Below are 26478 nucleotides of genomic sequence, written 5' to 3' on the forward strand. Positions count from 1 at the left end.
GGCTCAGCAAGGTGCATCCACTGTTAACAACACTGAGCAGTTTGAAAGTGGTTCTCGACCACCTTATAGAGGCCGTGGCTCTCGGTCGTTTTGAGGTAGAGGTCGAGGCAGACGTTTTACTCATAATAAGCCTCAGTGTCGTTATATGGTCGCATTGGTCACACAGTTCAGAAATGCTATTATAGGTTTGATGAGTCTTTTGAAGGGGTATCCAACCAACCTCTGAAAGCTCATTGTCATCAGTTTCAGGTTGCTTCAAACTTGTGTTGTGAAGGCTCTTAGTGTTGTTCTCGTTGTCCGCAAGTTAATACTATCTCCACGAACAATCATCTTCCTACTGGATCTCTGAACATAAAGGTTTGGTATCCCAATTCTGGCGTTTCTAATCATGTCACCAGCAATTTGGAAAATTTGCATGAAGCTACTCAATACACAGGTAACAACAGGCTCTTCATGGGTAATGGTATGTCTGTGCCAGTGGCTCATATCGGGTCTTCTTCGTTTGTAGCTCTAATAAAGTTTTTCATCTCAAACGTGTATTGCATGTCCCACAAATTTGCAAAAATTTATTGTCTGTTGCTCAGTTTGCTGCTGATAATCAAGTTTTCTTTGAGTTTCATCCCCTACATTATTTTGTGAAGGATATCAAGACAGGGACAACACTGCTGGTGGGCCGCATTCATAATGGTCTATATCAGTTCGATCTGTCAGGTGTTTCAGGCTGTGCTGCTGCATCAGCTTCTAATGTGTCTTCTGCTATTATAAATACCACCTCACTGGAGTCGTTTGATTCTAATGTTTCTTTCTTTGATCTATGGCACAAACGCCTAGGTCACCTTTGTAATAGAACTGTTATGTCAGTTCTTCAAACATGTAATCTTGTTTCAAAGGTATCAAAGAGAACTTCATCCATTTGTTCAGCATGTCAGCTTGGCAAGTCCCAGAACTTACCTTTTTCGCATTCTACAATTGTGTACACAGCTCCTTTTGAGCTTCTCGTGTCTGACCTATGGGGTCCTACTCCTATGAAATCTGAAGGATTTTTTTACTATATTTCTTTTGTGGATTCATATTCGAGGTACACCTGGATTTATCTTCTTCACCGAAAGTCTTAGGCTCTAGATAAGTTTCTTCAGTTATAAAAGATGGTAGAGGTTCAATTTGGTTGCAAAATTAAAGCTCTTCAGACAGATTGGGGAGGAGAGTTCGTTCTTTTCCAAAGGTTCTTTCTCAATTAGGTATTCAGCATCGATTGTCGTGCCCTCACACTTCAGAACAAAATGGTTTAGTTGAGAGAAAGCATAGGCATTTGGTTGACACTGGACTAACATTACTAGCTCAAGCTAGTATGTCTATGGACTTTTGGGCTCATGTCTTCATCAGTGCTGCTTATTTGGTCAACAGACTTCCAACCTCAGTTCTCGCAGGTAAGTCACCTTTTGAAGTTTTGCATAAGACTGTACCTAGCTACAAACATCTCAGAGTATTTAGATGTAGGTGCTATCCATATCTTAGAAAGTTTAATGCTCACAAGCTTCAATTTCGGTCTCGGCCTTGTATATTTCTTGGCTACAGTCCTACTCACAAGGGATATAAGTGTCTTGATACTAACAACAGGATGTTCATTTCTAGGCACGTGGTGTTTGATGAAGGGATGGTTTCCTTTTGCCAGTACTGCTGGCTCTACTGGTGGCTCTTTATATATACAACCTGGACACCAACATCAATGATCTTCAATTATTGTTGTGGTACCACTTGAAGGTCACTCTCAAGTTATTTCTCCTAGTGTTCCCCGTTCCTCCAACTTGCAGGGTTCGGGTTGCTTGGTAGGATCTGATCAGTCTCCTACTGCTCAACTTTCTTTAGAGTCTACTAGTTCTCAAGAGCAGTCTCATATTCCTACTTCACCACGAGCTGTATCTTTCAGTGGTAACTCTAATTCTGCTTCCTCACTTGGTATTAGTCCTTATCCAGTATTGGATGCTCAGAATCCTCTTGGTCCCTCCTATGTCAATACTCACCCTATGATAACCAGGTCCAAGAATGGTGTTTTTAAGCCAAGGGTGTTCACTGCTGAGCTCAGTGACGAGGCTCTTGCGAGCAAGGAGTGGGCGCGTGCAGCTCAGCAAGAATATGAAGCTCTCCTGAAGAATGACACCTGGGATTTAGTTCCCCTACCAGCAAACCGACGTGCAATGGGATGTAAATGGGTGTTCAAGCTTAAGATGCATACTGATGGTACCATTGCTCGCTATAAAGGCCATTTGGTGGTTAATGGGGTACCTTCAAGAAGCTGGGGTGGATTTTCAGGACACATTCAGTCATGTTGTTAAGCCCACAACTATCAGAGTTGTTTTGGCATTGGCGGTTCAGTTTGGCTGGCAACCCAGGCAGGTGGACATCAACAATGCCTTCCTCAATAGTGATCTGTCAGAAGAAATTTATATGTACCAACTACCTAGTTTTTAACAGACTTATGGGGAAAACCAACTAGTGTGTAAGCTAAAGAAAGCTTTGTACGGCCTTAAACAAGCTCCTAGGGCCTGGTTCTCTAAACTTCGAGATTTCCTATTGTCTTCAAAATTCTCTTTAGCCAAATCCGATGGCTCATTGTTTGTTAAGAAAACTGCTGATGTGATCTTGTATGCCTTAGTTTATGTCGATGACATCATCATTACTGGAAATCATCAGGCCAGTATTGATCAGTTTGTTACTGACTTGGATACTCAGTTTTCTTTGAAGGATTTGAGCTCTCTCAGCTACTTCTTTGGCATTGAGGTAGTTTCCACTTCTACTGGTCTGTTTCTCAGTCAGCGCAAATATGTGCTCGATCTTCTTTGCAAGGCAAAAATGGACCAAGCTAATAGTTCCCCTACACCCATGATTGCTTTTTCTGTTTTGTCTCAGCACACTGGATGCAAGGTTATGAATGCATCTGACTATCGCAGCATTGTAGGCGCGCTGTAATATGTGGTCATTACCAGACCATACATCACTTTTGCTGTCAACAAAGTATGTCAGTTCATGCATCGACCGCTTGATGTACATTTTAAAGCAGTCAAACGGATTCTTCGGTACTTGCAAGGTACTTTGGATTATGGTGTTCAGTTTACACGTACTACTACTTTGCATCTTGTAGGCTATTCGGATGCAAATTGGGGCACTGATATTGATGACCGGAGGTCAACCTCGCGGTTTTGTGTTTTCTTTGGTGGTAATCCTATTGCTTGAGGGTCGAAGAAGCAGCAGGTGGTCTCTAGGTCCACTGCAGAAGCTGAATATAGAGGATTAGCTTATGCAGTAACTGAGGTGGTCTGGTTGGAGTCTTTACTGTCTGAACTTCATGTTGCACCATCGAGGAAGCCTACTATATGGTGTGATAATTCTGGAGCTGTTGCGGTTTCTATCAATCCAATAATGCATTCAAAATTTAAACATGTTGAATTAGACCTATATTTTGTTAAAGAGAAGGTTGTTGTTGGGAAGCTAAGTGTAGGGCATGTTCCAGCACAGGAACAAGTTACAGATGTGTTTACAAAACCCTTAGCAGTACCTTTGTTTACAAAGTTTTGATCGTGCCTTAAGGTGATTAAGAAGACCGATCACTCAGCAGGAGTCAAGACGATGGTGGCATGTTAAGGAATGCAAGCAGTTGTGATAGTTAGTTGCAGTTAAGAAAGTTAGTTAGTATTCTGTTAGTAGTTAGTCAGTTGCAGGTTTTGTATTATAAATACAATGAACTTGTATTCTCAAAGTTATGTTGAAAATATACGTTCAGTATTTCTTTTCAGTTTACTTTTCATTCTTTCCAGTTCTCATTAGCATGGCATTTCTTTAACAAGATTATAGGGTATGGTGTTGAAAGTTCTGACTTGTTGCCTATAGCAACTAAAGTAGCTAAAAAATGTGGTGGTCCACCAATTGCCATTAGAACACTTGCGTCATCTTTGAGAAATGAACCACCATATGTATGGGAGGATACTTTGCGACAACTAAGTAAGCCATCATTGAGAACCTTCACAGGAGTACAAGTAACTATATATTCAACTATAAAGTGGAGTTACGATCATTTATAAAGCGAGGACCATAAACAGACTTTCTTATTTTGCGGTCTAATGGGTCATAATGCTAACCTTGATTTTTTTCTTGTGTGTGCAAAGGGGTTAGGGTTATTTCATGGTGTTAGCACAATTAAAGAAACAAGGGACAAATTGTTGACAGTGGTGAGGCATCTCAAAGCCTTTTGTTTGTTACTTCATGGTAATACCAGTATGCAGTTTGATATTCATGATCTTATCTCTGATATGGCCAAGTCAATCACTTCTAAAGGCAACCCTGTGTTTGTTTTAAGACACGAACGTGATTTGAATGATTGGCCAGATGATAAAACAATGAAAGAGTGCCACAAAATAGTATGTGCTGGTATGAGTGACCTTCCTAATAAGTTGAAATGCCCCAAACTTACTTTTTTAGGTATGGTTAGCAAGGATCATTGGATAAAAATACCAATAAGTTTTTTTTAAGGAAACGAAAAATCTTTAAAGTCCTATTTTTAGCTAGCATGAATTTATCGTCCTTGCCTTCATCAATTTCTTTGCTAGGAAGCTTTGGAGCGCTATGCTTGATTAATTGTATGTTGGGATATATAACCCTTATTGGAGAGCTCAAGAATCTAGAAATTGTTATCATTACGAGTTCTGATATTGAAGTGCTAGCTAAAGAGGTAGGACAATTGACTAAGCTAAAGCAGTTAGATTTACGTGGTTGTTCCAAACTCAAAAGAATTCCATTTGGTGTCTTGTGTAAATTGTTTAGTATTAGTGTTTTTATTTTTATCAAAAGAGAAGAACAAGTGCTTGTTTAGGACCAAAACAGAGAAAAAAATGTTGAAAAGTTCAACAACACATTGATATCAATTGAAGCTTACATATAAACAAATAATCAGCTTGAGTAAAAAAAACTGTCACCTATTACTTACAATATCAGATAGAAAACTGCAGAGATAATATGTCCCATCAAGTAACGACTTCCTATATTATATTATATTATATATGTGACTGTATAGGATATCACACTAAAAAATGTGGGCTTCATGAAAGCGATAAAAGGGGTTGATAATTCAAAGTTCTAATATGGTAGTTGGCTAAGGGTCCAATTGGGGATAGCCAAACTAGGGTACAGGCTTTTGGCGTAAGGGGATTAAAACTCTTGAAACTGTTGAAGGACAAAAAGGAAAGGGTGGGAGGTCTAAAAGTATAGCCGATGAGGGGGTTTTGAGATGGTACAGAGGTGGAAAGAAAAGGCCAAAACAAGGGATGAGGTATTAGACTCGTGTTCACCATCTGGTAAGCGTACTGATAGGGCCATGAGGGAGAATCTTGGGAGATTGAGGAATAAGTGCAAAAAGAATAATGGTGGGAATAGGGAAGGATTAGATGAGAGCTCGATTAGAATAGTTCGTAGGGAATTGTCAGAGAGAGCTTCTCCTTTCAAGGCGGCGGTTGGCGATCAACCCAGTCTGGAGCTATGAAAATCCTTTGTTGGAACTGTCGTGGGTGCGGGAACCCTGTGACCGTTCGTGACCTGAGATAGCTCATCGCTGTTAAAGATCTTGATATCGTATTCCTAAGTGAAATTAAACTTCAGGCTAATGAGTTTGAGAATATTCGTGTGCGATGCAAGATGGAAGGATGCTTTGTTGTTAACCCGGATGATTAGAAAGGTGGGTCAGCTTTGTTGTAGAGGGATGGGGTGAACGTTACTATTCAAATGTTTTTGTTGCACCATGTGGACTCTTTGGTGAAGGTGGAAGGGAATGTTTAGATCCGTTTCACGGGCTTCTATAGTTATCCCAATCCTAATCAAAGACATATGTCTTAAGACATCCTTCGAAGAGTTGGGAGTCTTGTAAGGGGTGATTGGATCATTGGGGGATTTTAATGAAGTTAATGATGACGTGGAAAAGAGTGGGAGGCATAAGCCTAGGGTGTTTATGGATAATTTTTAGGAGGTTATAGATGGTTTGGCTTTGGTTGATATCAAGCTCGACAAGGGATGGTTCACTTAGACAAACAACTGTGAAGGGAGTACATTGGTTAAGGAAAGGCTCGACAGGTTTTTGGTCTCAACCAGCTAGTTGAAGAAAATGTCGTTCTTATTTGCGTTTGTGCTCCGTCAGGCTAACTCAGACCATGATGCTATTCTGTTTGACACTTTGGGGAAGAAGCCGAGGGAAGATATAAGGGATCTGAGGCTCTTGTTTAGTTTTGAGGCTTGTTGGGCTAATGATATAATCGAGAGGGTTTGGAATCAAAGGAGGGGGACGTGTTAACGGGGATTGATAACATTCGTTCTCATTTAGGAAAATGGCAGTACCATCGCTTTAAGAGGGGACAAAACTGTATGCGTTGTTTGGAGGATCGGATTGATGGAATTATGGATGGCCCAATTTTGGATTCCAATCTCGAAGTGTTGAGAGCTTCCTAGGTGGAGTTGGCATTACTGGGTTCAAAAATCTTAGATTCAATGGCTTAATGAAGAGGATCAGAACACTTGATTTTTCCATGTTTGGGCCTCTCAAAGAAACTAAAGAAATAAGATTTAGGGATTGCATGATACCGATGGTAATTGGATTACTGATTCTAAAGGTGTTTGTGAGGTGGCTAAGCATTACTTTCGTTCCTTATTTAAATCCGAGGCTCGTGGCAATCTTGAGAGATCTTTGGGACTGATTCTGACATGCGTTACTCCTAATATAAACTCTATGTTGGAAAGCAGTGTTACAGATAATGAGCTGATAGAGGCTTTTAATCAGATGGACCATTACAAGGCCCCTAATATCAATGGTCTTTTAGGTCTCTTTTATAAGGAGAATTGGGAGGTGGTTGGTAAGGATGTTCTTCATTTCTATCAATATATTCTGAATGGAGTTAGAGATATCAAGGATATTAATGACACAGTTATCATTCTCATCCCTAAAATCAACAATCCTAAATATATGACTCATTTTCACCCAATTAGCCTTTCTAGGGTTATCTACAAGATGATTTCTAAAGTGTTGGCCAACCAATTAAAGACTGTTCTTCTAGCTTTTATTAGCCAGAACCAAAGTGTATTTGTCCCGTGTTGCATGATTCATGATAATTTTCTCATCGCTCATAAACTTATGCATTACCTTCAGAGTTCTAAAAATGGCTCAAACAAAGGATTTATCATTAAGCTTGATATGAGTAAGGCTTATGATCAGGTCGAGTGGGATTTCCTAGAGAAGGTGATGTTTCAAATGGTTTTTTTGGTTGCTTGGGTTGTTTTTGTGATGCGTTGCGTTCGTACGGTGAGCTATGTCATTAAGTGTAACTCGTCCCTCATTGAGGAAATTATCTTGAAGAGAGGCCTCAGTCAGGGGATCTATTTTCGCCTTATCTTTTCTTGTTTTGTATGGAAGCTCTCTCTAGGTTACTTCAGAGGACCCAGATTGAGGGTATAAGTCGGGGCATTCGGGCGAGTCAAAATGGGCCTCATATTAGTCACATTTTTTCGCTGATGATGCTCTTTTATTTGTGAGGAATAAAAAAGAGGAGGTTGAGACCATCAAAGATATATTACAATACTTCGAGGTGATTTCGGGTCAAAAGGTTAATCCGTCAAAATCCATAATCTATTTTAGCCCTAATACTCCAATGAATCAAAGACTGCAACTAAGTGGTATATTGGGTATTCGGGTTCTTGAAACCATGGATAACTATTTGGGTTTGCCTTTAATTATTGGCAAAAACAAAACAAAGTCTTTTTAACACATCATCGACCGGTTTTTCATTAAGATAAAAGGCTAGTAAAAAAGGCTTTTATCCAATGGTAGTAAGGACGTATTTATAAAATATGTTTTAGTCTTTACTTACTTATGCTCTCTCGATTTTCCTTGTTCCTATGGGTACGCTTGACGAGATGCTCTCGAGAATGAGGAGCTTTTGGTAGGCGAATAAAAACAAAGATCGAGGACGGGCAATTATGGCATGGGATTCTTTATATAAACCTAAAGGCATAGGTAGACTCAAATTCAGGGACCTTAGTCTTTTCAACATAGTGCTTCTCGGAAGACAAGTGTGGTGGCTCACTAATCACAAAAACACTTTATACTATCACATCCTTAGCTTGAAGTACTTCTTGAATGGTGATGTGTTCCACCCAAAGGCGGTCAATAAACATTCCTATTCTTGGACAAGTATTTTGTATGCAGTTAATGCTCTTGAGAGTGGCTTCGGGTGGCAAATTGGAGATGGTATGAAAGCAAGGTTTGGGTTTGATAGATGGGGTTTTGAGGGTCTTGATGGCAACTCTTTGAAGGCCTATTTCAATGGCAATCGGGATGGGCTGAAAAACGAGCTATGGATGTATAATTCTTGTGAGTGGGACAAAGGCCGGGTGGGGGAGCTTTATAGCGACGTGTTGAGTGACCAAATTTTTGCTTTTTCGCTTGTTCAGAATAAGCCGCCAGGTAGAATTGTTTGGTTTCACAATAAGTCCGGATGCTACTCTTCAAAATCAGGTTACTCGTGGCTTGTGCTTAATAAGTTGGGTTGTGGTATGCATCGTCTCTTTTGGCATACTATTTGGAAGCTCTGTGTTCTCCCTAAGGTCTACATTTTCGCATAGAGGGTTGGTCATGATTTACTTCCAACCAATTTCAAAGTTGCTTCAATTTTTCATGGATCTAGTCGAGGGTGTATTCGGTGCGAAATGGGGTAAGAATATACTATCCATGCCTTAAGAGATTGGCCTAAGACCTATGCGGTTCTCTCCTTTGGTGGGCTTGACGGTCGCTTACTTAATAATGACTATGTGAGGTGCATTGATTGGTTAGAGGATGCTACCTGTGTTTTGGAATTAAAGGCTTATGATAACCTCATCACGATTTTATGGAATGTCTGGAATAGCCGCAATAATACCATGTTCCAAGGTAAGGAAGAAGATACTCGGATTGTGTAGGAGCGGCCTATATCATTAGGGGATGATTTCAGGATTTTTGACCTCACAAATGCACCTCTAATTCCCAAGACCCCTAGTCTCCAAAAGTGTAATAAGTCCCCTAGTTCTTTTTTCAAGATTAATGTGGATGCAGCAATCATTGATAATTCGGTGGGTCTTGGGGTTATTGCTTGGGACTATGACGGGAATTGAAAAAAAACCCCTTAATAGCGGATCTCATTCTTCTTCGCTTGATTGCTTTGTTGGAGTAATAAAGACACTACCCAATAACTAAGCTTAATTAGCTGACTCCAAGCTCTAAAAGGGAAACAGAAATAATGTCCATCTTTATGACTATTCCACTACAAACGCCCACTTCTCTTATGTCTCGCGTAAGGCCTTGACTACTCTTGCACACCCACAACTTGTTGTGCCTAAAATCACTGCTCAGAAATAGACTCTACCGCCACTATTGTAACACCCCTAACGGAGCATTACCGAATAAACATATATTTAAAACATACATCTCACACATTCTCATAAAAATAGCATAAGTCATTCATTTACATGCATATCATCTCTTAATCAAGTCTTCGGGGCCCTAAAAACATGATAGAAACAATTCGAGACTAAATAGAAAACTTTCGAAACATTTACGAAAAAGTTAGAAAAATTTAACTATAGGGGTCACACGGTCATGTGGCCAGGCCATGTGGCTCACACTGCTGAGACACACGCCCGTGTCTCAGGCCGTGTAACAATCGAAATAGGGACACAAGGCCGTGTCCCAGCCATTGTCTATGCCCGTGTAACTTTTGAAGTTGGGTCATGGCCAAGCCACACGCCTGTGTGCCTGGCCATGAAACTCTCGAAATGGCCACACACACCCATGTGCCAAGCTGTGTGCTAGGCCGTGTAACTGTCTGACTTGTAAACCTTAAAACCTAAAAGGGACACACGACCGTGTCGCATGGTCGTGTGTCACACACAGCTGAGTCACACCCTCGTGTCTCAGGCCGTGTGGACATGAAATTGGCCAAAATCAAGCCATTTCCATCACCAATCTAAACATGCACCTAATAGAATTTTGTACACAACTTCAAAGCTTCAAAACCTTACCATAACATGCATGAAATGGCTAATTCAAAATACTAAATCCATTCAACCAATATGCCATATAAGTCACCTCAAAAGCAACCATTCAAACATATCTAAACATATGCATTACCATATTTAAAACATACACATCTAGTTCCATGTCATCTTAAAACATACCATAATTGAGACCATAAGTAACCCAACCTTAACATACCATTTTAATGTCCTAAAAACAACCAACCAATGTGCCCTTCATAGACACCGCAAATATATCCAACATCAACAACTAAAACATGTTAACATTGATCCATTCCTAGCATAGCAACTTAATTCAATCATAAGCCAAAACAACCCACAAGTGTTTACTTTCATACCATTCAAATTTTACCAAAAAGATACGTATTTACAATCTTGATAAAGTACCTAAAAATTTAGTTTAGTATATTGTCATATTGTACCAAATCAATCCTTATATAGCCACATATACATGTCACTACCTTAAGAGACACAAGAACTACCAACATCGATGGATAGTGTGAGTTGAAAGTTCGATCCATCCAAATGTCAGCAACAACGATCTACAAAAAATCACAAAAACAAATAAGCTTATAGAGCTTAGTAAGAACATAGTAAATCATTTAAACTAACAACAATTGAATACAACTCATATATTACTCGATTTCTAAATTATTGGAGTGTAAAACGGGGCACGTATGTGCAATTCAGGGGTACCGAAGTACAAACAGGGGCACGTATGTGCAATTCAGGGGTATCGAAGTACAAATAGGGGCACGTATGTGCAAATCAAGGGTACCGAAGTACAAATAAGGGAACGTATGTGCAATTTAGGGGTATCAAAGTCCAAACAGAGGCACATATGTGCAATTCAAGGGTATCGAAGTACAAACAGGGGCACGTATGTGCAATTCAAGGGTACCGAAGTACAAACAAGGGCACATATGTGTAATTCAAGAAATAATTAACTATAAGCATTTAATTACATAGCTATAATGTGAAAATACAAGTAGAAATTCAATTACATATTGAAATACTATGAACTTACCTTAGCAACTAAAGCATAGAAATATGATCCAGCTAATCTATAATTTTCGCCTTTCCTTAATTTAGATCCGGTTGAGATTTATCTTGATCTAAATAAATAATTACATTCAATTAAGTGTTTAATCAATCTCAAAAATTCAATTCAATTAATAATTCACGTTTATGCATATTTACCCTTTGACCCTAAATATTTTAACTTTTCTCGATTTAGTCCTTAAGCTCATAAATTGAAATTTAAGCATTTTAATCCTCATCTCATGCTAGAAAAATTCTCTAGGGACATCTACCAGCTCATACAAATCACCATTTCATAAATTTAACTTAAACTTTTACTACTTTTATAAATAAGTCCCTAAATGTAATTTTCATAAAAAAATTCCTTTACAAAACTTGTTTATTTAACAATAAGGACTCAAAATCTTCCATCAAACATAAAAAATCATGCAAAAACAACCATAGCAAAATCCTAACTCTTTAATAGTTTTGGAAATTAGTCCCTAGGCTACCTAGATTAAGCTATAATGATCTTGAAAACATAAAAATCATTAAAAACGGGACTTTGAATCATACCATGCAAAGACTTGAACTTGCCAAAATTTCAAAGCTTGAATATAGTTTCTTCTTTCCCTATTTTTGGTGGATAAAATTTTTTAGAAAGATGATACCACACTTTTGTTTGTTTTAATTTTAAGTTGATTGATTAACTTACATTTTGAACCTTAGTTATTTACTTTAATATTGACTTAAACCATGTCTAATATTGTCCACTAACCTTATGAATGGTATTATTACCATTTAAGTCCACTCATATTTAAATTTTATAGCAATTTGATACCTTTAGTTACTAGAACTCAACTTTTGCATATTTTATAATTTAGTCCTTTTTACGTAATTAAGCATGCGAACGTCAACACTTCTTAACGAAATTTTAATACGATCCCACTAACATCCCATAGACATTAAAATAATAATTTAATCATCAAATTTGTGGTCCCAAAATCACTATTCCGATTTAAATAAAAATAGACTGTTACAACTATCATCATCAACTTCCTACTCCTTTCAAAACCTTCAAGTGCTCCTCCTAGAGACAGTCTTTCTAATAACCAACCTCAAGAATACGAATTTGAAAGGCTTTTTTCAAACCTCAATCAAGCCATTTTCAAGAGAGAACCCAATATATATATTGTCCTTTTAATTTCTGATTTTGTATTTCAAATTTTCCCCAAAAAATTACAAAAATGGCTTTTCTTATGGGTTGCTCTTTTTGGTGATCTAGAAACACGAAATGTTTAGCAGAGGGAAATGGATGGTGGGGGAGAGGGAGAAGGTCGGATTCTGTTTTGGCAAAGCAAACACATGGGTTGCATTTTTTCTTTATTTTTCATTCTTCTTCTTCTTCTACTGCAAGTTAATGGAGGATGGTATAGAGACCGTCGTTTCCACGTGGGATGCCAACATGGCAAGTTAACCACCTCAGCTATCTGTTACGTCTATAACGATAGTGACCAATTTGTCATTTTTCAAAAATAGAGTGACTGAATTGAAATCAAAATGACTGCTTTGTCAGCTACATCAAAATTGAGTGACTGTTGGTGTAATTTGCCCTTATTTTATTAAAGTTTGTAATTAAAATTGAATTTTTTATTGAAGATTACTACACAATTTTGATTTTTTTTCTACCCATTTTACATGATTTGTTTATTTGATTTTAATAATTAGAAATTAAATTAAATTATAAAATATTGAAAATAAAAAATACTTAAAATTTTATTTTATAAAAAATTAAGGTCTCGTTTGGTTTGATAAAATATTTTTTTATTTTCATTTTAAAAAATGGTTTTTAATTTTAATAGAAAAATATGTGGTCAAACTTCTATACTTGGAAATACGTGGGGGGATGTCTTAGAAATTGGTGAATTGGGTGGGGATAATAATTGCTTCGTTAGTGGTCAGACTTCTATTCTTGGGAAGTTAAGGGTTAATTCAAATGGTTTTGATGCCAACAATGAGATTGTACTGTTGGACTCTTTTAACCCAAGTTCTCAAGATGAGATTTTGGACGGAAAAATCTCTTCTTTTGCAGCCGAAGACGTTTGTATTATGGGCCTTTGCTTGATGGTGAAGTTAGATCTCCTATTCGGGCTAGAGAAGACTTGGAGGTGGATCGGTCTTCACTTCACTCCTAACAATGCGGATGGGAGCGTCATGTGTAATGTTCTTATTCCTAACAATTTTATTGAGACGAAGGATCATTGTGAGATTGAAGAACAGAGGTCCGATGAAGTCATTCCTTCAAAAGTTAGAAGAGTGAGGACTCTTTTCGAGATTGAGGAGAAAAGTATTTCTCAACTTGGGGTTAAGAAAAATTGGAGAGGTAGGAAATGCAACAACAAAATCCCAAAACCATGTTCTCCTATGAGTCAGCTTTCAGATTCGGAATTTTAAAATCGAAAAAAGAAGCTATGGAACGAGGCTTCGGAGGCTTTGGAATTGGGTAAGAAGTTAGGTTTACATGTTATCGGTAATGAAAATGAGGTGATAAAAGAATTGATTCAGGATTCTTCTTTGATAAGTTCGAACTCTACTCTTATTAGACGTATTTAATACTTGTTGGTGAACGTAAGATTTTGGGTCATTCAACATCTTCCTAGAGAATGCAACAAAATTGTTGACTGTTTAGCCAAAATGGCTTTGGAAACAAACCAAGGATTGAAGATATTTGAGGAGATTCCAAGGGAGGTGTTAGCACTTTTCCTATTGCCCATTCGAGTGACAGTCTTGCACAGAGGAACATTATGTAATTAGTTTTATTTGTTTATTTTACTTACTAAAACAAAAAAAATTGATTCAAATTGAAGAAAAACTGGGCTCGAGCTTAAAAAATTAGTCTGGATACCTTACATGGATCTAACCTATCCCGATCCATGAACATCTCTATATATAACATCCTAAATAATTTAACTTGTGAAAACATGTATTGCAAAAACCAACTTTTTAATGTGGTAAAAAATCCTAAAATTTAATCCACAAAAAAGAAAAATCAAAATCAATAACTATTTAAATCCGTAAATAAAATATCAAGTCTATTGATATGGTTTAGGCCTAGTTTAGGAATGTTTCTTAAAAGCTAAAATCTTTGGCTTATGAAAAAAGTGCTTCTGTGCCAATTTTTAGTTTGGGAGAAGCACTTTTTCTCTTAAAAAACAGCTTGATTAAGAATAAATTTATCCCAAAAAATAAAAAAATACTTTTGAGAAACATTACTAAATTAACCTTTATTTTTGAGAGTCGACTACCCTGTTATCTCTTCTAGTGTATAACATACGTTTTGGTTGGTCTAATTAATTAGACCTCAATTCCAAGTTGATGCAAATTGTATTTAATTAAATTAGTTGGTAATACCATGAATTGAAGCCAAAGCATTACATTAATTTCCTTGTAATGCTACATTATTTTATGTAGTCCTTATCATGGCTCAAACTATTAGGGGAAAAAGCGGAAGATTCAGGGAGTGGTCTTTCTTTATATATATTTAGATAGCTTTCAATGTCTTTTTTAGGTGGTCAACATGGAATTTACATTTTCTTTTTGTTTCCGTTTCATATTCATCATTTCATTTGATATGTAATATAAATATATATATATTTCTTTCGCTTCAAATACAACCATCAATCTTACACGAAAAAAATTATTAGGTAAGCTCTTTTTTATTACATCAACCATGTTTTATAAATAAAATAAGAAGTACAAAATACTGCAGCAACCAATATTTTTATAATCGAACTAATAGTTAAATTGATCAAATTATCAATTTTTTATATGACTTGTTGGTTCAATTTGATAAAAAATTATTAAAAAAAAACTTTAATTAAATTAAATAAAAACAGTTTAAGAGGCTGATCTGGTATTTTAGCCCAACTCAATTGATCCGTGCAGGGCCTTGCTCAATGGTGTAATTGTAGTGCATGTCAATTATTCAATTATTCCCATTTAACTTTTATTTAATTGAAATAATTGCAATTTTGTCCCATTTCAAAAGTTCAAAATTTTTTAATTTAAGTCCTTTAGCTTTCACCCTAAATTTTAAAATTTTATCTCAATCGTTCTCACATAAATCCTAGTTTCACCCTTATTTACTAATTTACGGATAAATTAATTCAACCTCATTTTTCAAACTAATGTACTGACGAATCCAATCCCAACCTGCAACTCTCTGAGGTTCTTTGTTTTTTTCCCGAGTATGTTGTCCTGTTGTCTCTTTTAGTCTATCGCATGTGTTTTGATTGGTGTAATTAGTTAAACATCAAAATTGTATTTAATTAAGTTAGTTGGTTTAGGTAATATCATGAATTAAAGCCCAGCATTACATTAATTTCCTCGTCATGCTACATTATTTTATGTAGTTTTTTTTTTTTGGAAAAGCACTTACCTAATTCATTATTTCATATATATATATATATATATATAGCACTTGTCAAGGCCTTTCTTTATAAATTATTGAAAGCTCTTTTTCTTGGAATCTACCTTATTTACATTCCATTTCATTTGGTAGAAATATATATTTTTTCTAACTTTAAATACAACCATCAATTCTATGCAATAAGAATTATTAGATAAGCTGACAAGAATATTCAAAAGTTGATTTTTATAATGTAGAATTGGTTAGCTGGTATTTTGAAAACTACTTATTCCGTCTTTTGACATGAGCTCTCTGTCTGTTGCTTTTGTACTTTTTTTTTCTTATTTTTGTCATTTTCTTAGAATCATCCAGTTGAGAGATGTAGAGGACGAACTAGCAACTTTTGAATCTAGTGGATGAGGAAGAGGATGCGTTCTGTGAGGACGCCTTAGTGGTAGATAATGAGTACAAGTATTGTCTGGTAGGACTTTGCTTAATAGATAGCACAGTTCACTTCCTTTCATTAAGAAATACCATGGCCGAACTATGGCACCCAATTGGAGGCATCTTTATTTCGGATCTTGGAGAGAGAAGATGCCTATTACGTTTCTTTCATGATATTGATATTAATAGAGTACTAGTGGGTACCACTTAGTTTTTTAACAACCATTTGTTAATCCTGCATAAGATTCAACCTGGTGAAGATCCTATTTTGGTGCCACTATCAACCTCTGAATTTTGGATTCAAATCCATGATTTACCCACAGGGATGATGACTGAAGTAATGGCCAAGAAATTTGGAAATTTTCTGTGGCAGTTTGTGGAATATGATGCCTCTATCCCGACAATAGGGATTCAGAAATTCATGTGCATTAGAGTCCGCCTGGATGTGACTATGTCATTGAAACGAAAAAAGAAAATCTTGATTGGGAAGGAACGAGTGGTTTATGCACGGTTCTAATATGAGAAGTTGAGTTTATTTTGTTTCATTTACTGTAGGCTTGGGCAAGAGGAAAGCTTTTGCCCGTTAAGAACAAAAACTGATCCCTCAAGAATTATTTTTGGCTAGGATATTTCGCTCAGGGCGGTAGCGAAACGTCGGAATTCCTCGATAACTAAGTGGCTACGGGAAGCTGATGGCTTGACCAGTAAACAGTTGGAAAAAGAAAGTGGATCTATTGGGAATAATTTTGGGATGGAGAGAGATACTGGGCATGACTGGAGGAGGGATGTTGAGAAATCTTATACTAATCTTAATTTTATGCCTCTTGGATATGGAAAGGAGGCCTATTTCAAGGGATATGCTAATATCCATAATATGAAAAATAGAAGGATTTTAGGGGAAGTTTCTAAAAATGGGCCTATGAAACTAATTTTGGTTTCTGAAAATAAACCCCTTGAAACCGTAGAAAGAAAGAAACGGAAGCGAATGGTGGGTGGTGGAAATGTCAGATCTGTAAAAGTTATGGAGGAAAACACCCAGGATCAATCAGCTAGCTCTGCAGGGCGGAGCAGCCGAATGCAATGAGGTTCATTAATTGGAATGTTTATGGATTAGGGAGATTACGAATGGTTAATTGGCTCCGAAAAAAATTGAGAGCCTTAAATCCCCAAGTTTTGTTTATTATAGAAATAAAAGTTTGTTAAAAAAAGATGGAAGTGATTCAATCGAAATGCGATTTTAGTAGTGGTATTGATGTTGATGCAATAGGTACTAAAGGCGGTTTATCCTTGTGTTGGAAAGACAATACTACGATTAGTCTGAAGTTATTCCCATTTTCATATTGATGTGGATGTTCATGATCCTGAGAAGGGCGAGAACTAGAGACTCACCGGGTTTTATGGGAACCTAGATGAACGATAGAAAAGTACGTCTTGGGAGTTACTTCGGCGGTTGAATCATGGGCAATAAAGACCTTGGCTGGTGGTTGGAGATTTCAATAAGATCACAAGCTTATTCGAAAAAAAGAAGGTGGGAGACTTAGATCGGAGCGTCAAATGGCGACATTTAGTAACGTCTTGGAGGAATGTGGTTTGACTGATCTTGGTTTTTATGGTAGATGGTACACATAAGAGCAGGGCAAATTTTGTACTACTAATATTCGAGAAAGATTTGATCGGGCTTTTGCGAATTTAGAATGATGGAATCCTTTCTTAAAACACACAGTTGAACACCTAAGCCATTCTATTGTGGATTCTTATGGAAAGCATGTACATACTAGACATTGCCCAAGTAAGTTGTTTCGATTTGAGGCTACTTGGTGTCTTAATTCGTCTTTTGAGGAGGAGATAAAAAATCATTGGGCTACCTCCAATACTAACATTCCTGAAAAGCTGGTTAAATTGGGGAAAAAAACTTCAATACTAGGCCCGTATGAAATCTCATGAACACAAGAAAAATAAGGAGTTGGAAAGTTGCCTACTTGAACTTTTTAACTTTGATCCGACGGATGATAATCTGGCTGAGATAACAAATGTTTAGATGGGTTTAAACTAGGAAGTAGATAAAGAGAAAATTTACTGGCAACAACGTGCTCAGATTAATTGGCTAAAAAATGGGATCGAAACATAAGTTTCTTCCACAAGGTCATTACTAGTCACCGTTCTCGATATGAGCAAAGCGTAGGATGGTTGGTAGGAGGAAAAAAATGGGCTTTTACCAATTATATTGATCGATTTAGGAAAAGGATCGAGGGGTGGAGTATCTGTTATCTCTCTATGGGTGGTAAAGAGGTTTTTCTTAAATCTGTTCTACAAGAAATCCCAGTCTATGCAATGTAGTGTTTTTCTTTACCAAAAATTTTATGCCAAAATACTAAATCTGCTAGGGGTGTTCATTGGAGCACTTGGAGTTCATTATGTTAGTCCAAAAGTGAGGTTGGCATGGGTTTCAAAGACTTATTTATGTTTAATAAAGCTTTGTTGGCTAAGCAAGCATGTAGGTTGTTTTCTCAACCGAATTGTTTGTTAGCCAAAGTTTTTAAGAGTCGTTATTATCCTTTATGTAATTTTATGTCGGTAGAAGTAAGCTCTAACCCTTCACCACCTGGCGAAGTATATGTAGTACCTGAAATCTAATTGAGAATGGGCTAATTTGTCGTATCGGGAGTGGAGAAGCTGTGAACATTTGGAACGATCCTTGGCTACCGAGTCTTGGGAATACTAGAGTGTTAGTTAATTCTATTAATCCTTATTGGATAACTGTAAGTTAGTTGATTGATAAAGAAACAATTACCTAGAAGAAAGCTAAAATTTTAGACATATTTGGCACCAATCAAGCTGAGCGTATCTTCAAGATCCCTCTCTCTTGTATACGATTAAATGACATGTTGGGCTGGAGGCATGAGGCAACCGGGGAATACGAAGTAAAAAGTGGGTACAAAGTCCTAATTTCAGAACATCTACATTCTAACTAATCAGATTCCTACTGCTACACCCCACATTTACAAAGAATTTTACAACTCTCTATGGAAATTACAACTACCAGAAAAAATAAATATACATGTGTGAAGACTGTTCAATAATTTTTTGCCTCATTTCATCAATTTAGCCAAGTGTAGATTGACCGGAGACGTTTTGTGTCCACTGTGCAACAACCCATTGGAGGATGCTAATCATCTGAGTTAGACTTGTCAAGTACTTCAGCAATTGTGGAAACACCTACAAATTTTGAGTAACCAAAGGGTGGATTCCTCAAATTATAAAGATTGGTTAGTACAAATGTTTATTGTAAAGAATAAAAGACAGCGAATGCTAATGGCTATATCTTACTAGGCTCTTTGGTTTAGAAGAAACAAGTTGGTTTATGAAGGACAGAAAGGTTCTGTCCAAGATATTTTGGGATTTATATAGGGGTACATGCAAGAGCTAAATCAGACTTAGAATCCTTTTCAGTTTATGAAACCTATGATGAAGGAACTATGGCGACCTCCAAATACTGATGTTATTAAACTAAACTTTGGTGCTTCTTTTAATACAGATACATACACTTCAGTTGCAGCAGTTCTGGCTCGAAATAACAAAGGTCAGATTATGGGGTCCTGTACTTACCCTTATGATGGAGTCCAAGATGCTTTTGTGGCAGAAGCTAGGGCTTGCGAGAGAGTCTTACTCTTTGCAGCTGAAATGGGTTTCCTTAAGATTTCTGTAGAATGAGATTCCTTGACAATCATCAGAAAGATCAAAAAAAAAAAGACAAATAGATCCTCCGACCGGTGATTCTAAGTATCTACGACTTATGAAGAAGGTTCGAGGAGATATCTTACCACTTCATTTCAAGAGAAGTAAATAAGGCTGCCCATATGTTGGCTAAGAAGGGACATCGGTATCGAGCACCATGTTTTTGGGTTGAAAAAGCCCTAGATCCAGTTGAGAAGATGACAATTGTGGACTGGAACAACTGGATTTGACAATATTCGATAGTATTAAGGTTTTTTTTTTTTCAGAAGCTTGAGAATGGAAAAGGTTCACTCTGAATCTCCACGGTCTTGTTTCTCTCAAGCTTTTGCCTCTTCTACTATGGTTGATGGTTTTTTAGCTTTGTTTGAAGAGGTTTTGGCTGGTATTTCTCTGGTTTCTCTCTATGGTTGTTTAGGGGAAGGCTCTGTTTTGGTTCGTTTATGGTTTTTTACTTTGGGTTTTGTTTTAGGCATTTTAATATTTATTTGTTATTTAGTTGTGTGTGGCTGTTTGCTTTTCATCTTTAAGTGGCTTTAGTGTGCTGTTTGATTTGCTTGTAACGTCTTTTCATCTGTTTTTTAACATCTTTCAGGGGGTTAATCTTTATTGAGCCCCTTAAACATTTAATGAATACCAGCTTTACATTTAAAAAAAAAGAATTATTAGATAAGCTTCTTATGACATAAGTTATGATCCCATTTAATCATTAAATGTCATATAAAATTATTTTTACATGTTATTATTGAATAGAAATTTTTAAAAAAACAAATTATTCAAAAAATTTATTTCTCCTTCTTTTGTGTCTAGATAGCCATCAAAGTTTTTTATTTTTCATCATTTTTCCTTTATTCTTGAAAAAACTTTCAGTTTGCACTAGGTTCCAATTATTGTTCAAAGAGTTAATTTGGTTTATTATAAAATAGTTTCATTCTGACAAAGGCTAGAACAAAATCAAAGAAAACAAATTAAATTCAAAGTAAAACAAGTAGCAAAGTAAGGAGAGATAACACATAATATTTGTTAACGCAATTTAAATTCATTAAGTCTACCTTGTAATGCCTCGTTTAGAGAATGCTTTTATTGAACAATTCATCCTATGCAACTATTGGCTAAAGCCCAAACTACCCTTTACACACAAGAATATTTGAAACCCCAAATTCGAACTCAAATTATTACAAACCACTCTCTCAAATACCTTATTTTACCATCAATAACATAATCAAAAGAATATCTAAAAGAACGTTACAAAATAACTACAAGAAAATACAGCAAAGTGATAGTACTAGAAAGAACATATGTTTTCTCCCTACTTATTGGTTAATTTGTCCCAATTTAGTTATCTTTATTTTAGCATTTTCAGTTCAGTAAATTGAATTTTATAACCCAGTGGATCCTAGCCTATTTATCCTTAATTTTGTCATGTTTTGGCACTGATGTCACTGTATGAGTATTTCCAGATTGGGCCCAAAATTGTTGCCGCACCTGATAGTTGTCCGGATAAGAATAAAAATGTGTAAGCTGTCCAGTCTGGTACAACTAACTTGTATGTACAGAGGCAACATGATTCTGATGAAAGAACACCTTTGCTATTTGGATAAATATTAATATTCACGTGAAAAGGAAAAAAAAGTTTTTTTGAGGGGGAGTATTATCTTCTGCAATCTATCTTTTAAAGCTTTTGGCTATGGCGACTTAAGCCTCCAACGGGTGAAAAGACATGAAAGGGATGCAGACCAGCTCCTGACGAGGAGCCCTGAGTGCGACACAAGAGGGAGTTAAGAGATCAAGTCGAGATTTTCTAGGAATAGTACTCTCCACTTGTTTCATTTATATTTCTTTTCTATTTCATGTTTGTACAGAAGTTTTAACACCCCAAACTCGGCCTAGACGTTATGATCGGATCTGGCGATGTCACATGGAAAAGGATTTGAAGACAAGATTGTCGAGTTTAAAAATCGTTACAGTAAGTTAGCTTTTATTTAATTCGAAAAAAAAACTAGTTGATTTGCTTTAAAACTTGTCTATTAGCGGAAGCTTTTGTAACCAATTAATTTAGGGAAAATCGTTTCTATTTACGAAAAACCTTAGTTTTTAGAAAAAAAATCGTGTTTTATGGAGTTGCAGTTTTAAAAAAAAATCCATAAAAACAGTATAAAGTCCTAAAATTAAAGCCAACCAGTCCATAGTCCAAGAGATACTTCAAAAACCCCAAATAAGTAATAAATTCTAGGCATTAACGGAAAACAGTCTAAAATTTACGTGTGGCCACCATCGAGTCCTCCGTTGTATCGACCCGTCAAGTTTGGGGATTACATGTACAGATTAAATAGAGAAAAGGTGAGTTTACGCAAACTCAGTGTGTAATCCCCACAGAAAACATGCATACAAATAATAAACAGAATTTAGTTAGATACAGTTTAAGGCCCGTGTCCATCACAGAATTAGTTTGGGCCTTAGCCCATTCAGATACAATCTCAAAAATACATTAGGGCCTTGGCCCATATTAGATACAGAAAACAAATACAATAAATCAGAATCCTACCCACGAGCTTCTACACACTATCTCCATCCAACCTAACACACCATGTGGGGATTAAATCAACCCACCCATCCCTACACACCATGCTGTATCGAAATGCGGCACATAATCAGAAGGTTGCAGCTAAGCTGCCAGATAACAGGCTTAATAGCCATTCAGACACTTCCTCCAAATATCATCAACCCACCCCGATGGAATCCAACATACAAATATGTCATGCCATTATGCAATCAATAGTACATACATTCAGACATCATAAGCCATGCTCGGTATAGAAATTAGACAGACAGATCACACATATAGGGGTCTAAGTAAAGCTTACCGACCCTACAGTAGGTCCACAGTCGACTTGGGCTACCTGTGCAACCTTACATAACTTTTCAGAAAAATAGGCTCACACGCCTATGTGGCCTACTCGGCCCAAATCGGCCTTAGCCACGTAATCCATTTTTAATGTAACCGGTGCTAGTTAATTATTCATATATGTTTTCACTATTTATTTATATGTTCCTTCAAAGCTGTCTACTTGAGTCACTGTTACTAAATTATTTATATCTTGAGCTACAGAATTCTGAATTAAGATCCGCTTGATTTCTTTGAAACTAGATTCAAATACCTTTCTACCATAAAATTTTTGTTGAAGGACCCATTTTAGGTACCTCAGATCATATTTGAACGAGAGGGATATCGCTCAATCTCCTGGTGAAAGGTGTGAGTTCTTTTACCAGTGAATCGGGGCAAAACCGTACCTAGGATAAGGCCACACAACTATGTACCCCTGAAACCCTAGGATAGGACGTTTCTCATACAACCAAGAACCTTTCACACAGTCTACCACATGAGTGGACCACACGGCCATGTGCCCTAGAAACCATAGAGTAGTTCATGAACAATACGGCTTGGACCCTTCCACTCGGCTGTATCTCCCCTATAGCTTAATTTTGCAATTTTCATATGACCACAGTCTGTTACATGGTCATATACCCCTACCACACGGTCTAGGGATTCCCACATGGTTCGATTAGACGACCGTGTGCCCCCTACTTTACAAATTTTACTGTTTTGCCTAGAATTTTATGATTTGTTCAAATTAATTCTTGAGTAGTTCCCGAACTATTTTTAGTGTTTTATTTTATTCAATTAAGCCCCTAATAATATGATTAACGTTAGAACCATTATCTAATTTATGAATTAATACTATACATATATCTGCATGAATTGTGAAAAATACATACGTTTATTGTATTTGTATTTGTGATTGTGATTGTACATGCAAGCATGCCTTATGTTACCGTTAAATTGAACACTTAATAAGCATGACTTTTGCTACTGAATTGATCTATTATAAATATATTATTTGCTATTTAAACTGTTATAAGCATATTGATTACTACTGTATTGTTCTGTTAAAAGCATAAATAAATGCTACCGTATTAATTCATTTTGAGCTTGCCATATTGCATTGCATGGGGTGGGACGATATGAAATGAGGACTTACTGGCAGTTTATCTGTAAACACTGGTAGGTTATCCACAAAATTTTTGGCAATTTTATGTGGTATTCACAACCTACTAGCAGCGTATTAACTTACAAACATTGATGGTTCATCCACAAACTTTATTGGCAGCTTTAATCTCCAACCCCTTTATGTATTCACAACTACTGACAACGTATTAACCTATAACATTGGTGGTTTATCCACAAGCTGGAGTGTCCAAAAAATAAGAGTTCTAGGGAACTCTTATTGTGGAGTGTAGCGGTGGAGTAGGACCTTTCTTCTTACTGTTAAATTGAACTTGCATTGCATTCATAAGCATTTGTACAAATTTGTGAATGCTGAGATATTACAGTGAAGAATTGATTTGAAATACCGATATTCTGATTTACTATCCAATTGTGATGGTTTTATGAGTTAAAAATTTCTACGATTTGTCTACTGTTTGCACTAGTTTACTTGTGAATGAACTCACACTGAGCTTTATAACTCACTCCCTTTTTTATTTCCATATTTACAAATAACCCACTAGATTAAGAAGTGGACTCGGTATTCAGGGGGCTTAGTTTGGATCTGTTTTTATAAAATATTTTAGATTATTTATTATTTGATAGTTTATTATTTAAAGACTATATTATTTTATTTTGAGCTATGGCATGGGACTTTAGGTTTCAGTTTTATGTAGCATGCATGGCATTTAGGTTGTTTATTTCAAATTTGACTTTAAAATGTTGAAATATAGATTTTAATTAATCATCCATGAAACATAGATTTTATTAAGGCACAACATACTGCCTTATAGCTCGATCCCTGTTATCAGCAATAAGGATTGGATTACGAACATTAGCGGCTCCATTCCCTTGAACATCATTTTGATTTTCAAGGTCCATTTTTTGCAGCTTAACTTTGGGCTAATCTTTCTCGTCTTTTTTATCGAAATGTCTAATCGATTTTAGGGTTTACAAAAAGTAGATCAATGATTCGATCTATGCTCATAAACTCCTGAAAATAAATCACAAAAAATAAAGAATTAATTAAATAAAAATAAAAATAAATAAACCAAATTGTAAGAAATAATTTGACAAATAATGATTAAATTAACAGTTTTCGGTAATGGCGCCAAAACTTGTAACACGTAGTTTGTGTAAGTATACACAGTTGTTATCAAGTAATAAGTAAGTAAAAGAGTTATCGTCTCCATAGGGACTGTACATGTTAATCAAATTATTGCAAAATTGAATATTACAAGTTGGTAAGAAAACACAATAGTTTTGATGTGATGGATAAAATTAATGTTAACTAAATGCAAATGAATTAATCGAAATGCAGTAAATGAAATGAGATGTTTAACAACAATTTCACAAGTTAAATAACAATAACATGAATAAGTTAGAATAATTACACATTTGACTCAATTCATTTTCATCATGATTAATAAAGTTCTGGAAAATATTCCTATGGCAACTCGATTTTTCATGAGCTTAGAATCTAATATAATTTCTTTTAAAATCTTATACTTAGAAAAACATGTATATTTCTATGTCCATATTTAACTAAGGATTCCTTAGAATTTATGTGAAGTAACAAGAATGGGTTAGGTTTGAAAACAATTTAATCATATAAACCAAAAAGCTATACAAGGCATTAGAGCTCTTTCGAGTTATTACGAACCTTTAATTTAATCTGGTTAGGATCTAAATCAAGCATGCACCTTCTAGTTATTGTGCCCATTAATTGCCATCTGGTTAGGATCGATAAACTAATTCTAATGCATCCAAACATATTTTAGTTCATGAAATACATAAATGATTTTAATTGGATGAATGAACGACTAAAACACAGAATATCATAAACATGAATCAAACGAACCCTATCAAATTAATGTAATCATTCCAGCTAAAACAAAATTAAGCTATCATTTTAATGGAAAAACATTAAAACAATTTGCGAACATGTTAAATAACTAAGAACAAAATAAAGATAAGGAAGAAGAAAATAATTTCGGCAATCCTCTAAAAATCGATCGCAGTGGCTTCCTACAATCCTTGTGTTGCTCTTTTGCAAAATACTCCTTAAGGTGGGCGACCAATAGTGGATTTCCTCAAGGGAAATGCTAGCTAAAGCTAATGGGGAGAGGGGATGCTTATACGTGGAAGAGAGAAGAAGAATGAACAAGAGAAGAATGAAGAATGGATGAATGAATGAATGAATGATGGATGGATGGATGAAGGATATGGGAATGAAATGTGGTATTTATAGTAGAAGGGTGACATGAGAGTTTGTTAAAAATAGCTTGAGGGATCCCTTGAAATGCTCCCTCTCTTGGCTAGCCATGAATTGTGGATAGTGGCTATTTTTTCCTTGATTTTCTTGCTTGATTCTAGCTTGATTTGTGCTAGGGGTTGGACGACAATCAAGGTGGAAGTTGGGGGCTGATTTATGATTTAATACATTTGCAGGGACCTCCAAATGATTCTTCCGAGAGCTAATTTTGGGCTGCTCATATGCCTTTGCCAAATTTATGCCATTCTCCCTCTTGTTGGACGGTTTTTGACACCCAATTCATAGCAGACTCAATCTTTTTAAACAACGATCTTCGAAGTTGGGTTGCATGGAATTCTTAGGTCCATTTTAATGAGCTTGTCATCCACATGATATACAATTTAACTTGTGTTCATGTGTGATATTATTTAGCTCCCATGCTTTATAAATTTAATGGTCTATCTGCAACATTTTGAG

The 26478-nt window shown here is 36.2% G+C and overlaps 1 long non-coding RNA gene across 1 annotated transcript; it reads right to left on the reverse strand.

The window, feature by feature from the left end:
- Positions 1-18814: 18814 nt before the first annotated feature.
- Positions 18815-20336, reverse strand: LOC107913569 (uncharacterized). Its single transcript, XR_001688562.2, has 2 exons — positions 19792-20336; positions 18815-19670 (listed from the first exon to the last, which is right to left on the reverse strand). It is a non-coding gene; the product is annotated as an uncharacterized lncRNA (long non-coding RNA).
- Between the last annotated feature and the right edge of the window lie 6142 nt (positions 20337-26478).

Source organism: Gossypium hirsutum, chromosome D11 (genome assembly GCF_007990345.1).
Source record: "Gossypium hirsutum isolate 1008001.06 chromosome D11, Gossypium_hirsutum_v2.1, whole genome shotgun sequence".
Lineage (NCBI taxonomy): Eukaryota > Viridiplantae > Streptophyta > Magnoliopsida > Malvales > Malvaceae > Gossypium > Gossypium hirsutum.